The sequence below is a fragment of the Staurois parvus genome, unplaced genomic scaffold (assembly GCF_062004578.1).
Source record: "Staurois parvus isolate SC_StPar_1 unplaced genomic scaffold, SC_StPar_1.0 ptg000066l, whole genome shotgun sequence".
Lineage (NCBI taxonomy): Eukaryota > Metazoa > Chordata > Amphibia > Anura > Ranidae > Staurois > Staurois parvus.
The window spans coordinates 3409412-3426475 of NW_028317862.1; the positions used below are offsets into that span (position 1 = coordinate 3409412).

Consider the following 17064-nt stretch of genomic DNA (forward strand, 5'->3'; position numbering starts at 1 on the left):
CAGTGTGCCCTGATGATCAGTGTAGCCCCAGCATTGCCTCCTGTCAGTGTCCATCAATGCCAGCTATCAGTGCCACCTGCCAGTGCCCATCAGTGCCACATCAATGCCACATATCAGTGCTCACCTGAGCTGCCTTTCAGTGCCACCTATCAGTGCTGCCAGTCAGTGCCGACTATCAGTGCCCGTCAGTGCGTGCTGCCTATCAGTGCCATATATGAGTGCTGCCTTTCAGTGCAAATCAGTGATGCCTGTCAATACCCATCAGTGCCACCTACCAGTGCCTCCTATCAGTGCCCATTACTGCAGCCTCATTAGCGCATATCAGTGGAGAAAAATCACTTATTTACAAAATTTTAAAACAAAAGCTTTTTTTTTTTGTTTTCAAAATTTTCAGTTGTTTTTGGTTTGTTTAGCAAAAAATAAAAAAACCCAGAGGTAAATACCACCAAAGGAAAGCTCTATCTGTCTAAAAAAAAATAACAATTTCATATTGGTACAGTGTTGCATGACCACGCAATTGTCATTCAAAGTGCAACAGCGCTGAAAGCTGAAAATTGGCCTGGGCAGGAAGGGGGTATAAGTGCCCTGTAGGCAAGTGGTTAAAGTGAATGAATGGTAGTTTTTAAGATTCTTTTTTTTTTTTTTTCCGTATTGGAAAAACATTTTGAATTTCTTTTTAATATAGATAATTTACAAAATGGAGACAGAGAGTTAGACTCTAAACCCGAAAAACACCTTTCTTAGAGCTCAGGTAACAAGTGTTCTTTGAAACAGATATGTAAGGTGCATTTCCAGCTTTTCAAATTGTGACTCAGAGGATGGGCAGTGAGTTAAGGGTCCGTTATTAAAACATAACATGTAAAATTTTGTTTTGGTTTGCTTTTACTTTTTGATTAAATATGGAATATTCAATTGTTTATCTTATGGAATACCTGTATTTCCTACATGCAAGTTATAAGATTTTCAAAGACAATCACGTGATCCCCAAAACTCAATGGGGTTGTTATCTAACCTGGACACACAAATTGCTGAACATGTACCTACAATTTCCAAAGTTTCTTTTTCTATCTGCAAGGTCAGTTATCGCCTCCTCGAGACAAGGGCAATACTTGGCATCCATAGACATCTAAGATGCCTGTCTGCATATTTCTATTTACCCACCTCGCTTTCTGTGCTTTGTAGAAGGAGACAAACCCTTCCAGTTTGTCGCACTGTCCTTTGGCTTATCCTCAGCTCCCAGGGTATTTCCAAAGATACCTCCACCTCTTCTTTCCCTCTTAAGGACTTCAAAACAATGCTTGAATGAGAAGGAAGGTGAACCAGGTGTCCAAAATAATTCAACTCTTGTTTGGGTAATACAGTTCTTTATTGAAAGTGTGAGAACGTACAGGACCAGCCAATGCATTTCGGGGGAATTGCCTTTCCCTTCTTCAGGGCTGTTGGTACTTGCTAACAGAGATGGATTGAATCTGCAGTACTACGAGAATTTCTTGTGATGGCAAATGTCGGCTTGTGTAATGCAGAGACAAAAGAGCCTTTCTTTATCATACATCATGAGAGAGAGAGCAGGCTATTCATGACTATTTGGGCTACATGCCACCTATAGCTGAATGGACACTGGCAGATCAATTAAACAGGCAGCCCTCCCCTATAAAACCCCTCCTACACAGGAAGTACTTCAGTTTTTTCACCAGTGTCTGTAAGGTGGATGGTCACTGATGTGCTATATGTGCTCTTACTAGCATACCTGGAGGACCAAAATGGTTCTGTGAATCGGATTCATTCAGAAAACTTCTAGCTAAAATGGATGGTGCCTGAGCCTCTTTGGATAACAGAGAAAAATCCTCAAGGTTTGCCTGTAATGCAGCCTTACAACGGTGGACCCTGCATAATGGAACCCTATGCAGTGTTTGTTCTGACCAAAGTACTTTCCAACAGGCTGCTATACAGGTCCAAAGGGGTGGACCTCAGATGTAAGAGGGAACTGAGTCCTTGTATGTATAATCTGGCTGTGTTCGCATTTCACGATAGACCAGTGATGACAGTTGTATCTAGTCCACTGCTTTTGTCTGGCATATAAGCTATTCCTGGTGGTGGAGCTGCAATGGACTACGGCTGCGTCACCCTGAACACGTCTGATCTTATCTGAACTCAGAAGCAAAGCCGTGTCAGCCCTGGTTAGTACTTGGATGGGAGACTTCCTGGGATGACCAGGTACTGTAAGCTTTTCTCCTCCAGAGACTGAGGCTGCTGTTTTTGTGTCTCAGCAGAGGATGCTAGGGCAGTCTGAGGTGCTTTGTTCCATCTTTAGCGGCAGAAACCTAATAGGTTAAGTACACCTCTTGGGACCTTCTGGGTTCGCCATAGAGTTATCGGGCTTTGTCTTGTAATTTTGCTTGGAGCAGTAGTTATGAGCACATTATTGTAAGACGCTTGACCAGTTTGTGTGCCCAAAACTAAATGGGAACGTGAGGTCTATCTTCGGTCTCTAGGCACAAAACGTCTAAATGTCCTTATGAAATGAAGCCTTGACTATTGAAGCCCAGGTCTGGAAGGATCAGGTGGTCTTGGGTCCTTTTTTTCTCCGCATTGTCGAGCACCAGGAAACCAGCTTCAGGGAGCTTCTGTTACAGGACCTTGAAATCTTATTTGCCTGGTGTGAAGCCAGGAAGTGGCACCTGTGGAAATGTGTGATTTGAAAGGTTTTGTTTTTTTTATGTCCTTTTATTTCCATTTGGGAGGGGAAGTTAAATTGGCCTTAAATACCAGATTTCAGTTCTGTCCATTTGAGGCTGTTGTTTCTCACGCCTTGATTCCTACTTTGTGTAAGGTGGATGGCCCCACCTGTCAGGCTGCCTTTGTATCCTTGGGACTTGAACTTGGTCTTGGCTGTCCTTACAGAAGACACCTTTTAAACCAATCTAAGACATTAATCCTTTGACTCGGAAGATGTTTTTTTTTAGTTACTATTACTTCGGCAGGAAGAGGGTCAGAGCTGGCTGCTCTTTCATCATAAGGTGATGTTGCGTCCTCATCCATCTTCTTGCCTAGAGTGGTTTTTAGTTTTCATTTGAATCAGAACAGTATCTTGCCTTTCTTTTTTAACAGTCTGCAGAGGAAAAATTGCTGCATATCCTGAATATAGTTTGCATGGTCAGGATTTACTTGAATTTGCCAGGATTGGTCAAGAATCCTGGTTTGTGCTGCCAGAAGACCCCAGGACTGGCAGGCGACATCCAGGTCAACTATTTCTTATTGTATCTGCAAATTAATCATTCAGGCCTATGGTTTGAAAGGGCAATTTTCCACCCTTTCGGGTGAGAACACACTCTACCAGGAGTGTGTGGGCATCTTGGGCTATCCACCATCAGGCGTCAATGGCTCAAGTTTGCAAGTCCGTTACATGGTCTTCAGTTCATACATTCACAAGGTTTTACCAGGTGGATGTCCGAGCCACGGAGGATTCTGCCTTTGGCTGCAGCTTGTCACGTATGGTTGAGTAGGTCCTTTGGGATTGATGATGGTGTAATGGTGTCACCCATCCCTCAGATTTTTTTTTTTTTTTTTATTGCTTTAGGATATCCCATATAGTCATGAATAGTCTGCTCTGTGTCCGATGATGTACTACATACTTGCCTGTGAAATCCATTTCTTGGAGTACATCACGAGACAGTGGTTCCTGCCCCTCTTTCTGGAATTTCATTGCTTGCTACAGAGACTGAAGTACTTCCTGTGTAGGAGGGGTTATATAGGGGAGGACTTCCTGTTTTATTGATCTGTCAGTGTCCATTCACTTACAGTGCATCCAGAAAGTATTCACTGCGCTTAACTTTTGCCACATTTTGTTATGTTACAGCCTTGTTCCAAAATGGATTAAATTCATTTTTTTTCCTCAACATTCTACAAACCATACCTCATAATGACAATGTAAAAGAAGTTCGTTTTGAAATCTTTGCAATTTATTAAAAATAAAAAACAAAAAAAAACACATGTACATAAGTATTCACTGCCTTTGCCATGACACTATTTATTATTATTTACAAAATAATCTACAGTAGGTGACTGTGGACAAAAAGGCAAATTTATTAAATACCTTCAGCTTTGTGTATACAAAGTAGCATGGGGGAGCTCTTGTCCATAATGGGCATGGTATTGACACAGCTCCAGATGATCCACATTGGCTCACAATTGATATGATCCAAAAATATTTAGACAGAATAAAGGTGAATAAAGCACCTGGACCAGATGGCATACACCCACGGGTCCTTAAAGAAGTGAGCTCGGTCATTTCAAAGTCATTGTTTGTAATTTTTAGGGACTCTTTAATGACTGGCATGGTACCACTGGATTGGTGTAAGGCCAATGTGGTGCCAATATTTAAAAAGGGGTCAAAATCTTTACCAAGTAATTATAGACCTGTTAGTTTAACTTCTATAGTTGGGAAGATACTAGAGAGTTTAAAAAAGGACCACATAGATCAGTTCTTGCTGGAAAAGAATATTTTAAGCAACAGACAGCATGGATTCATGAAAGACAGAAGTTGTCAAACAAATCTGATTTCTTTTTATGAGGAGGTGAGCAAAACCTTGGACAGAGGGGTGGCTGTGGATGTAGTATACTTGGATTTTGCAAAAGCATTTGACACAGTTTCCCCCCCCCCCCCCATGGCTAATTTGTAAGGTAAAGGCTACAGGCTTTGAATAATCTGTATGTAAATGGATATAAAACTGGCTAAAAGATTGTATTCAAAGAGTAGTGGTTAATGATTCATACTCTGAATGGTCTAGGGTTGTCAGTGGTGTACCCCAAGGTTCAGTGTTGGGACCCTTACTTTTTAATATATTTATAAACAATGTAGGGTCTGGGATTAAAAATACCATTTCAGTCTTTGCAGATGATACCAACCTGTGCAGTGGAATAACGTCCTTACAGGATGTCTTCAACTTACAAGTTGGTCTCAATGCACTGTTTAATTGGGCAACTATGTGGCAAATGAGGTTTAATGTTGATAAATGTGAGGTTATGCACTTGGGGCCGGGGTGGACTGACCATTAGGGAACTTGGGCACTGCCCGAGGGCCCTGGGTCAGTAGGGGGCCCCATGAGATGCCTCTGGTACCTTTCATAGGCTTTTTTGGGTGTGGTTTGAGTGTGGGCGAGGACACGGGCCCCATGATCCCCTATTGCCCAGGGGCCCCATGATTTCTCAGTCCGCCCCTTGGAGGGCAAAGAATATGCATGCATCGATGCATACTAGGGGGGTACAACTGGGGGAATCAATGGTGGAGAAGGATCTGGGAGTTTTGGTAGATCACAAGCTTAATAATGGCATGCAATGCCAAGCTGCGGTTTCTAAAGTGAGCAAAATCCTCTTATTAAAAGAAGTATAGACTCCAGAGAGAGATATCATTTTACCCCTGTACAAATCATTAATAAGACCTCATCTGGAATATGCAGTTCAGTTTTGGGTACCAATTCATAAAAAGAACGTTGGGGAACTGGAGAAAGTACAGAGAATGGCAACCAAACTGATAAGAGGCATGGAGAAGCTCAGCTATGAGAAAAAATTAGAGGAACTGAATTTATTCTCTCTTTAAGGGTGGATATCATCAACATGTATAAATACATCAGTGGTTCATATGGTGAACTTGGTGTAAAGCTATTCACCCTGAGGTCATCAGAGGACAAGAGGGCACTCTTTACATCTGGAGGAAAAGAAATGTAATCTCCAAACACGGAAAGGTTTCTTCACAGTAAGAGCTGTGAAAATGTGGAATAGACTCCCTCAAGAGTTGGTTCTGGCCAGCTCAGTGGATTGCTTTAAAAAAGGCCTGAATTCTTTCTTAGTTACACAGAATATAACTGGATACTAACATTTTATAGGTAACGTTGATCCAGGGAATATCCGATTGCCTCTTGGGGGATCAGGAAATAAATTTTTTCCCAACAGGAGCAAATTGGATCATGCTTCGTTGAGGTTTTTTGCCTTCCTCTGGATCAACTGTGGGTATAGGATAACTTTTTTTTTTTTTTTTAATGGTTGAACTGGATGGACTTTTGTCTTTTTTCAGCCAGACTAACTATGTAACTCAAAATTGAGCTCTGGTGCATCCTGTTCCCACTGATCATCCTTAAGATGTTTCCACAACTTGGAGTCCACCTGTGGGAAATTCAGTTGATTGGACATGATTAGGAAAGGCATAAACCTGTCTATATAAGGTCCCACAGTAGCATGTGTTGCACAGTGCATGTGAGAGCACAAATCAAGCCATGAAGTCCAAGGAATTTTCCGTAGACCTCCAAGACAGGATTGTATCAAGGTACAGATCTTGGAAAGGGTACAGAAAAATTTCTGCAGGATTAAATGTCCCAATGAGCACAGTGGCCTCCATCATCCATAAATGGAAGAAGTTTAGAACCACCAGGTATCTTCCTAGAGCGGGCCGCCCGGAACAAATGAGTGATTGAGGGAGAAGGGCCTTAGCCAGGGAGGTAACCAAGCACCCAATGGTCACTCTGGAAGAGCTCTAGCGGTTCTCTGTGGAGAGAGGAGAACCTTCCAGAAGAACAACTATCTCTGCAGCACTCCACCAATCAGGCCTGTAAAATCAAATGGCAGCCCGCCTGGAGTTTGCCAAAAGGCACCTGAGGGACTCTGACTATGAGAAACAAAACTCTGGTCTGATGAAACAAAGATTGAACTCTTTGGCCTGAATGCCAAGCGTCATGTCTGGAGGAAACCAGGCACCGCTCACCACATGGCGAGAGACTAGTCGGGATTGAAGGAAAGATGAATGCAGCAATGTACAGAGACATCCTTGATGAAAACCTGTTTCTGAGCTCTCTGGGGCAACGGTTCATCTTTCAACAGGACAACGACCCTAAGCACACAGCCCAAATAACAAACGAGTGGCTACGGGCCAACTCTGTGAATGTCCTGGAGTGGCCCAGATTTGAACCCAATTGAACATATCTGGAGAGATCTGAAAATGGCTCTGTACCGACGCTCCCCATCCAACCTGATGGAGCTTGAGCGGTACTGTAAAGAAGAATGGGAGAAATTGCCCAAAAATAGGCGTGACAAGCTTGTAGCATCATACTCAAAACGACTTGAGGCTGTAATTGGTGCTAAAGGTGCTTCAACAAAGTATTGAACAAAGGCTGTGAATACTTATGTACATGTGGTTTTTTTCGTTTTTTATTTTTAATAAAATGCAGATTTCAAAACAAGCTTCTTTCATGTTGTCTTTATGGTGTATTGTTTGTAGAATGTTGAGTAAAAAAATTAATTTAATCCATTTTGGAATAAACTTGTAACATAACAAAATGTGGCAAAAGTTAAGTGCTGTGAATACTTTGCACTGTATAGATGGCATATAACCCACATAGTCATAAATGAATAGCCTATTCTGTGTCCCATGATGTACTCCAAGAAATGGACTGTACGGGTAAATATGTTTGCCTCTGCATTACACACTCTGTACGTTCTCATACTTTCAATAACCGATTGTATTCTCCCACCAAGAGTTGCATTATTTCAGACACCAGGCACTCCTTCCTTCTCATTCAAGTAATATTTCTACTGAGGTGACTGCTCTGTCATATCAGTATGGTAGCAGCTCAAACCTCCAAAGGGAGATCCGAATCACCATTTACCCGCAGAACCACTTGATACCTATTAGTAACCATTTAAAGCGGAGCTACTGTCAAAGCTGAAAAAAAACAAATATGAGTAGCTACAAAAACTGTAGCTGCTGACCTTTAAAAAAAAAAAAAAACAGCCACTCACCTGTTCTACAATCCAGCAGTGTGGGTTCACTGACAAAAGGTAAAAACGAATAATAGTGAGCGCTCTTATTGAACACAGCAGCTAAAGCACCGAAGGCAACCACAATGCCTTTAAATGTAAAGTGTAAACAAAGGTAATATGGTGCAGCGCTAGAAGAATGAAAACTGAAGACAGTCAAAAGTCAATGTGATAGTATCCGTGGTTTCTTATATAGGGTGCAGACTTTCAAAGCTCTTGCGGCCTTAAATAATAGCAATGCGCACTCACCAGAAACGCATGGATTATGCGCATGTAGGAATAATCATTCCAGATGTCAGATCCTCCAACATACTAACTAAATAATACATTCCAATTTGGGTTATTTTCTCCAAAGACATGTAGCAGAATACATCTTGGCCATTGAAAAAGTTTTTAAGTCTAATTTGTCTATAGGGTTGATTGCCTTCTGTGCAGAGCTGTACCAGATTTTGCAGTCAGTTTTAGTAAATCAACCCTATAGACAAATTAGACTTAAAAACTTTTTCAATGGCCAAGATGTATTCTGCTACATGTCTTTGGAGAAAATAATCCAAATTGGAATGTATTATTTAGTTAGTATGTTGGAGGATCTGACATCTGGAATGATTATTCCTACATGCGCATAATCCATGCGTTTCTGGTGAGTGCGCATTGCTATTATTTAAGGCCGCAAGAGCTTTGAAAGTCTGCACCCTATATAAGAAACCACGGATACTATCACATTGACTTTTGACTGTCTTCAGTTTTTATTCTTCTAGCGCTGCACCATATTACCTTAGTGTGGGTTCACTGGCTGTCCTCGCTTTCCGTCTTCAGCATCTTAAGAGTGGGTACCTGGCTTTGACAGCTTGCGGCTTCAGCTGGGTGCCCACTTTGTATGCACGAGTAGCGCTGTGCCCTGTGAATTCTCGTAGTCTTCTCTGACTTTTGACAGGTCCCAGAAGACTAGGGGGGGATTTGAGGACAACGTCTGCTTCTTACCACCTAGGCAATCTCACGGAAGTGAAAGTGGGTACCTGTCAAACCCCACTCCACAAAGGTGTCAATTCCTCCTTGTTTTGGGTGGAGCTCTGCTGTAAGAATATAGAGCATTCAGGTCACCAGGTTTATAGATGGTTTTCTTTTGAAGGACTCATCTTCCTTCCATCTATGTGCAAACATTCACAGAACTATTAAGATGCTTTAGACTTTTGGTTGGGTGATCCACTTTCAAAATTCCACTCGCCAAACTTTCTTGTACCTGGAATATGTTCTGTATACAGCAGAGGCAAAGATTTTTTTTTTTTTCCAGAAAAAAACTGGTTTCTCTATTTCAAATCTCAGAGGCATCTCTGTGATATTCTCCATGAGAATTCTGGGCCTTCAGGTGGCCTCCTTTTGAGGCTGTTCTGTTCGTCCAATTCCATTCAAGGCCTCTTCAAAACAACATTTTACTCTCTTGACCTCCCTATGCTTCTATCAAGCCAAGCAAGGAACTCTATAGCCCAGTGGATATCCAACCCAGCCATTACAAAAATGGAAGTGCTTTCTTCCATATCAGTGGAAGGTGATAAGACGCCAGCCTCTCTGGGGTTTGGGAATACTGTTTCAATTTCTCACAGTTTAGGGAGCATGGTCACCCAAGAAGGCCAGGTTCCCCATCAATATCAAGGAGCTCAGAGCAATAAAAATGGCTCTTCAACACTGACCCCACCCCCTATCCTGCTAGGACATCCGATCAGGGTGCAATCAAACACCATGGCTGTGGACTACATCAGTCACCAGGGGCATATTAAGAGTCAAGCAGCCTTGAAGGAAGCAAGCCTGATTATCTCATGGTTAGATAAATGCTGTCCGCTGAATAAGCGTACACCTGATTTGACTTCCTTGCAGGTTAAACTACTTTTGTGTATATATAACCACTGCTTCCAAACAAACTGTACCTAAAGTCTGGAAATCACCTAACCTGTGTCTCCTGGAGATCAAGAATAGAATAACGCAATTTATGACTCAGCAAAATTGAAGCTATGCTGCTTGACCGTGTATCAAAGCACCTAAAAATATCGCAGCCATGGGTTGACCATTTCCTTCTCCCGAAATTTTGACCAGTTCTTGTTAGAACCCTGACTGAGCCTTTTGGGGGTTGCAGGTTCTATTTCGTCTCAATGTGGATATGTGCTACTTTGACCTTGATAATCTCTGGCCCCTTTCCCCCTCCCTTCCTCCCTCCCTTCCTTTTTCTGTTTTTTTTTTTTTTTTTACTTTTCTATATTTTCTCTTGTCTTGCACTTTTCATTAAAGAGCATCAGCCTACATTCCATGTGTTGTACCCCGGAGCTCTTAAGCGCAGTTTTCCCAAAGTTTTCATGTGTACTACACAATATGCTGCTCCAAGTGTTAAAACGTATGCTGTTGACTGCTTGAATATTCACATATTTGAACTTTAATTCTATTTGAGTGTATTGCATTTTTCTAATGGATTCTAACAGTTGTAGTTGACTGCACACTGTATATTCTCAATAAAATTATTGAACGAATGAAACAGTTCACATGTTTTCTATTCACATCCCAGAAGTGGACAATTGTAAAGCAGATTACCTCCGTTGTCACCACCTGGGCCAAGGGGAATGGACCCTTCACCCTGACATTTTCAACTTAATATGTCTGATTTGGGGAGTCCAGATGTAGATATCCAGGTTCAACAAGTTACCGCAGTCTGACCAGGATAATTTCCATCATTGAAAATTTTGTTTCAGTTACTCTGCAAAATAGAGCAAGAGAAGAACCAGTGATTCTCATTGCACCAAACTGGTCCAGAAGACCCTGATAATAGACATACTCATTCTTCTAGATGACCCCTGACCTCTTCCAAACAGGCCAGACCTGCTTTCTCAGGGCTCCATGTTTAATCCTGCTTCTCAGTCAATGGCTTTAACGGCATGGTTGTTGAAGCCCTGGTTTTAGGAGACAGAATGGTCTGTCACTCCCACATTGCTAAAAGCAAGGAAAGCCAGATATTATTCTGTACCTCACATTCTAGTCCTACTACAATTGGGACTTTGCCTTAAATATTTTTAAGGGACCGGTCTCAGTCCTATCCATACTTTTCCAAAGGTCTTTCGTCACATTATCCCTGGTAAAAATAAAACCAAAAAACCTTTTAGCTCGTTTTTCTCAGATCAAACTTCCCTTACAACAGCCTGTGCTTCCTTGGGACCCAAATATGTTCTTTTCTGCAAAAATCACCCTTGAAACTCATTAGGGAACTCACCTTGGATAATCTCTCCTTCGAATTAGCCTTCTTTGTGGCTATTATGTCTGACAGACTTGTTTAAATTAGTCTCTCGTAGGGAGCCATTCCTCATTTTTCATAAGGATTATAGTAGTCTTCCACCCAAGACCTTCCTTTCTTCCTAAGGTGGTGTTAGCCTTCCACCTCAGTGAAGACCTAATCCATCCTTCCTTGTGCGCTGCTCATAAGCACCCAAAAGAGATTACTGTGCACTATCAGGACGTAGAGCAATCGAAGTGTACCTTTTTAAAGCTACAGCTTCTATCTGGAAGACAGACTCCCTATTTTTCCTAGCCTCAGGACCACGCAAAGGACATCCTGATTTAAGATCCACTATTACTATGTGAATAAGACAATTCCTTTCAAAAGCTTATACATAAAGGATAAAGCACCTCCTGCACAAACGCAGGTTCACTCCACCAGGTGGGTAGGAGATTCCTGGACATTCTGACATAAAGCCTCTGTTGCCCAGCTTTGTAAGGTCACCACCTGTTCTTCTGTTCATACCTTTTCCAAGTTCTACCTGGTGGACATTCAGTCATCTGCAGATGTAGCTTTTAGCCCCCAAGGTTCTCTTGACCCTTGTTGCGTCTTTTGGCACAGTTCTGTTTGTCTTGTTGTCCACCCTTCTCATTCATTGCTTCGGGGCATCCCAGGGTCTGTGAATATCAAGCCTGTGTCTTGTACTCTGTGCTTAATAATAAAGGAATTTTGGCTTACTTGTAAATTCCATACCATAAAGTACAGTACAGGACTCAGGACATAGACCACCCTCCCCTCTGTTCCTGTGTTACTCTGCATTGCTTATTAAAAGGAGTTGTAGAGAAGGGTAGGGTTATAGGGGGATGCCTGGGGGCATGTTTACAAAAGCTTTGCCAGTGTCATTTGACGGTACCAGTCTATAACCCTGGGTCCGTGAATACCAAGTCCATGTCCTGTACTGTAAGTCAGATTACTTCAAATTTGATATGGACAAATTAGACACAAAACTTAGTCCCTAGTAGTAAGTGAAATAATTCACGTATTTCGAAAATGCAGCATCTGGAATTCTGCATCCAGCTTGTTACTTCCTCTTTTCATTAATAAGTGTTCTCAAAACGGAAATATATTTTTGGATAGAATTGAGGACACTAACTGAGAAATTTGGCAATGTTTATTAACCACTTGCTCTCCCAGAGGATTTACCCCCCTTCCAGACCAGGCCATTTTTTTGCTGTTCGGCACTACGCTATAATCAAATAGAGCTTTCTGTTGGTGGTATTTGATCACCTCTGCAGTTTTGCAGTTTTTATTTTTTGCGCTATAAACAACAAAAGACCAAAAATTTTGAAAAAAAATATTTTCACCTTTTGATTATAAAATATATCCAATAAACTCAAGGTTAGTCATAAATTTAGTTTAAAATGTATTTTGCTACATGTCTTTAGTAAAAAAAAAAAAAACCTCAATACATGTATATTAATTGGTTTGTGTGCAAGTTATAGTGTCTACAAACTGTGGTGTATATACAGTTGTGTTCAAAATAGTAGCAGTCAGACATCACTAACCTGATCAATCACTGGTTTTGGTAGGAATGATATTTCTACATGGCAAATAATTTACTAGCAGGTGTAGTAGAGTAATAGAAATCCAACAGACCTAACAGTCATGACATGCATGCTGCTGATTCTGTGTAATTGAATCACTAATTGAAAGGGGCATGTTCAAAATAATACAGTGTGGAGTTCTATTAGTGAGGTCATTCATTCATGCTGAAGAGGTTACAATTTGCCAAAGAGCACATTGACTGGCCTAAAGAGAAATGGTGCAACATTTTGTGGACTGATGAAAGTAAGATTGTTCTTTTTGGGTCTAGTGGCCGGAGACAGTTTGTCAGACGACCCCCAAACACTGAATTCAAGCCACAGTACACTGTGAAGACAGTGAAGCATGGTTGCGCAAGCATCATGATATGGGGATGTTTCTCATACTACGGTGTTGGGCCTATTTATCGCATACCAGGGATCATGGATCAGTTTGAATACATCAGAATACTTGAAGAGGTCATGCTGCCATATGCTGAAGAGGAAATGCCCTTGAAATGGGTGTTCCAACAAGGTAACGACCCCAAACACACCAGTAAACGTGCAGCATCTTGGTTCCAGACCAACAAGATTGACGTTATGGAGTGGCCAGCCCAATCCCTGGATCTTAATCCAATAGAAAACTTGTGGGGGGGACATCAAAAATGCAGTTTCTGAGGTAAAACCAAGAAATAGAGAAGAACTGTGGAATGTAGTCCAATCATCCTGGGTTGGAATACCTGTTCACAGGTGCTAGAAGTTGGTGGACTCCATGCAACACAGATGTACAGCAGTTCTCAGAAACAGTGCTTATACAACTAAATATTCATTAAGTGATTCAAAGGAAAGCAAAATCTTCAAACATTTTTCAGTATATATAGTGAATGTTTGAGTTTGTAAAGAAGAATACAAACACTGCTATTTTTTTTGAACAGTCTAATATTCACTTTTCTTCCATTTTTTTTTTTTTTTTTTTTAGAGGAACACCACAAATTTGATTTATTTTTCTTCATGTTTTGATTTGGAATAGAATGTTTAGTTTTCCCAATGCATTTGTGTGTATGGAAATAAAAGCTATTAGAAGGATTTTGAGCTTTATTCACTTTTTTCAACACACTGCTATTATTTTGAACACAACTGTATATTGGAATTTACATAGCTTTTACTTTGACTGCCTATCACATTTCTTGAGGTGCTAAGATGTTCCCCCAAATGACACCTTTTTGGAAAGTAGAAAGTATTTTGCAGAGAGGCATGTTGAGTCCATGGAACATTTTATTTTTTGGCACAAATTTTTTTGAATGTGACAATTTTTAAAAACAAAATTTGATAAGAGGCATGGTGAGTATTTTACAGATATCATTTTTTCAAAGGGTTTCTTTCTTCTTATTGGAAAATGTTTTCAAACGCAAATCTTTGGGAAAGGCTCTGTTTTTTTTGTTTGTTTTTTTTTCAATTATTTTTACACTGTCCCTTTTTTTTCTGTTAGCACTTTTTATGCTATCACAGGGAATGCAAATATCCTGTATAACTTCAATGGGCATTGTCCTAGATTCTTTTTTGTTTCTATCCTGCGAAACTGAAGTGGTGAAATGCTTGTCGCTCCCAGCTTCTTAGACTGCAGAGTTGATTGGAGCCATTCTGGTCTCTGACCAGCTCTATGGTCAGCCAGCAGAACTGCCGGCTGCATTCTTGGATTCTCCTGTGGGAGAGCCCAAAAAAACTGGAAGGCAGAAGGGGGGGGGGGGGTGATGTCCCTTCCCTCTGCTCGTAAATACTATTCAGCAGCTGATTGGCCACTAGGATTGCTTTTACATGAACGCTGACCGTCAGCTGAAAAAAATGATACCAGGATGATGTGTGTAGCTGCAGGCATCATCCCGGTATAACCAGTCACAGTCCAGCGACGTACCAGTACATTGCTGGTTCATGTTGGGCATATATGTAACAGCAGAGAGCACGGGCATACGATGAATCAAGACTGTGGACCAATATGATCGCAATTCATTCTTTTTTGTAATGCCCATGTTGAGGGTTAGGCCCAAAAGTTTTAAATTCAGAAACCGTGATAGGTTTCCATGTAAAATTGTCTGGCAAGAGCTGAATTTGGGTGGGCGGTGATGTATTGTTGTGCATATAAATTGCCTTGGCCCACAATCAATTGATATAAATCTTCTGTGAAAAACAGCGGAGTGGCTAAAGGCTAGTGCTTGCAGCGAACGGGGCCGATCCTACTAACTTTTTTTTTTTTTTTTGTGGACACGATACAAAGGAGGCACTAGTATAGTTCTGTACGTGATCAATATCTTGATCCGTACAAACACTATACTAGTAATGGCGGTGATCAGCGACCTATAGCATAAGTGCGATAGTGTGAGGGCAATCTAACGCTAGCTGACCCTGGCTGGGTGGAGCGCTTACTGACCCTGACATTATCTGATGTCACTAGTAGCAGTAATACAGTGATCAGTGAAAAATTCTATATACTGACACTAATGGCACTGGTTGGGTGAGAAGGTGATCAAAGGGTTAATAGGGGTGATCAAAGGGTTAAATGTGCTAATCTAGTGTGTGTATGTATAAAATGTAGTGCTTTTACTAGGTGCCGTGTTCTCTCTTCTCTATAGTGGGGGGCAGGTGCATTCACACTCTAGAATATGAAGTGATGCAAGATTAAGTTGCTTTGCCAAGTGCTGCTGCTCACCTGAAAAATGCGGGTAAGCAGTTGGCAAGTAGTTGAAAAACAATTATTAAAAAAAAATGTTAAAATAGAGAATTGAGAATTTAAAATAAAAAATGTAGTGTTAAATTTTTAAGAGTTAATTAAAGATTATTTCTCTTGCAATGCAAAGCTTACTGTCATGAACCTAACTCATTCATGAACTGTCATGAATGAGTTAAGTTTTGACAGCTCAGGATAGTGATCTGTGATTGGCTGGAGCTGGTCACATGGTACAGGGTGCTGTGATTGGTCCCATGTATCATGTGACAGCTGTGGACCAATCACAGCTCACTAAAAAAAGGAGCAGAGTTGTTATGAATGACATTGATTCATAGCAGCTTTGCTGACATTGTGATCATGTTATTGCATAGCAATCACATGATCACTGGGTCCCGTTCACCGAGATCTTCATTTCTCTGTGTCTGCCGGACACAGCAGTCGTGAGAGGGGAGCGCTGCTCACCCACTCGGGTGCGCAGCACCCCCTGTCTTAATACAGCTAGAGCAACGTACAGGTACGTCTGTTTGCCTGTAGCTGCCGCAGTACATTGCGGGCGGGAAGCGGTTAAAAACATTTACTTACATTGTTGTGTTTCCTCTATTAGGGCTTGTTCACATTTGACTTTTTCTAAATCTTGCCAAACGCCCCTATAGCGTTTGACAAGCGTTAGGCGTTTGTGAAGCGTTTTTAACGTTCCCAAAACGCCCTATTCACAGTTTTGAGGCAGTTGATAGGTGTTTGCCAAACTTTAAAACCGCACCACAAACTCCTATAATGAAGTTTAAATGGTTTAACGCTCCGCAAACGCCTCGCAACCAAGGAGAGGCACCATAGACTTGAATGGGAGGCTTCAACTCCTCCTGACTCGACCCGCAGCATCAGTTTTTCCGCGATGCTAACGCTTCCGTGTGAACGACACTGTGTGCTGCCATGTGCCGAATTTTCAGAGGCCTTTGAGAAGCATTAAAAACGCTTCCCAAAGGCCTGTCTGACGCCTGCTAACAAAACTAGTGTGAACGTACCCTGTTACATTTTTAAGAATAAAGGTCAAGACTATCTCCTTTCAGATATGTGATGGGATCACCCAGTTTTACTGCATGAACTTGTGCTAAATTCTTGGCATCCAATTGTGCAAGGCATAGAAAGTTGTGGGTTTTTGGATGGATGTTTGTTTTTTTTTAATTTTTTGTGTGTGCGTGTCCTTTCCACTACCCTTGTGTGTATACCTTTTTTAGTGGTTTAAGTGGAAGTTTGTGTTTGTTTTTTTTTTTCTGGGGGGAGGGGGGGGGTTGGTTATCTGTAATCTGCAAGATCTCCCTCAAATTAGTATGACATACCCTTTCCACTACTGTTCTGCAAGCAGCAATCTTTATACATTCTGACCTATGACCCGAAATTAATGGGCCATAGTGCTAACAATGACATAAAATGGCAGCAATTGTGCTACTTTCTCTGCCACTATGACTTAAACTGGACATACAGAGCCAGGCACCCCCTGGCTCAAGAAAAGTTGATTGAAAAATTAAAGAAGCCGGGTGAAAATGAAGAAAAAGTTGGCCAAACAGTTACTGCAGTGCGAATGCAAAGTCAGATGCAGCTAGTGTTGGGGTATTCATGCAACTGGGGTGCTGCAGTTCTCGAATAAAGTAGCCACCAGTTCAGATTCCTCCATCCATGGTATACAGAGGATCCTATTGATTTAG

At 41.4% G+C, this 17064-nt stretch overlaps 1 protein-coding gene across 3 annotated transcripts in view; it reads left to right on the top strand.

Annotated features, from left to right (window-relative positions):
* The window catches only part of SH3GLB1 (SH3 domain containing GRB2 like, endophilin B1), an 89121-nt gene that overhangs the window by 35952 nt on the left and 36105 nt on the right, over positions 1–17064 (top strand). The window lies entirely within an intron of this gene.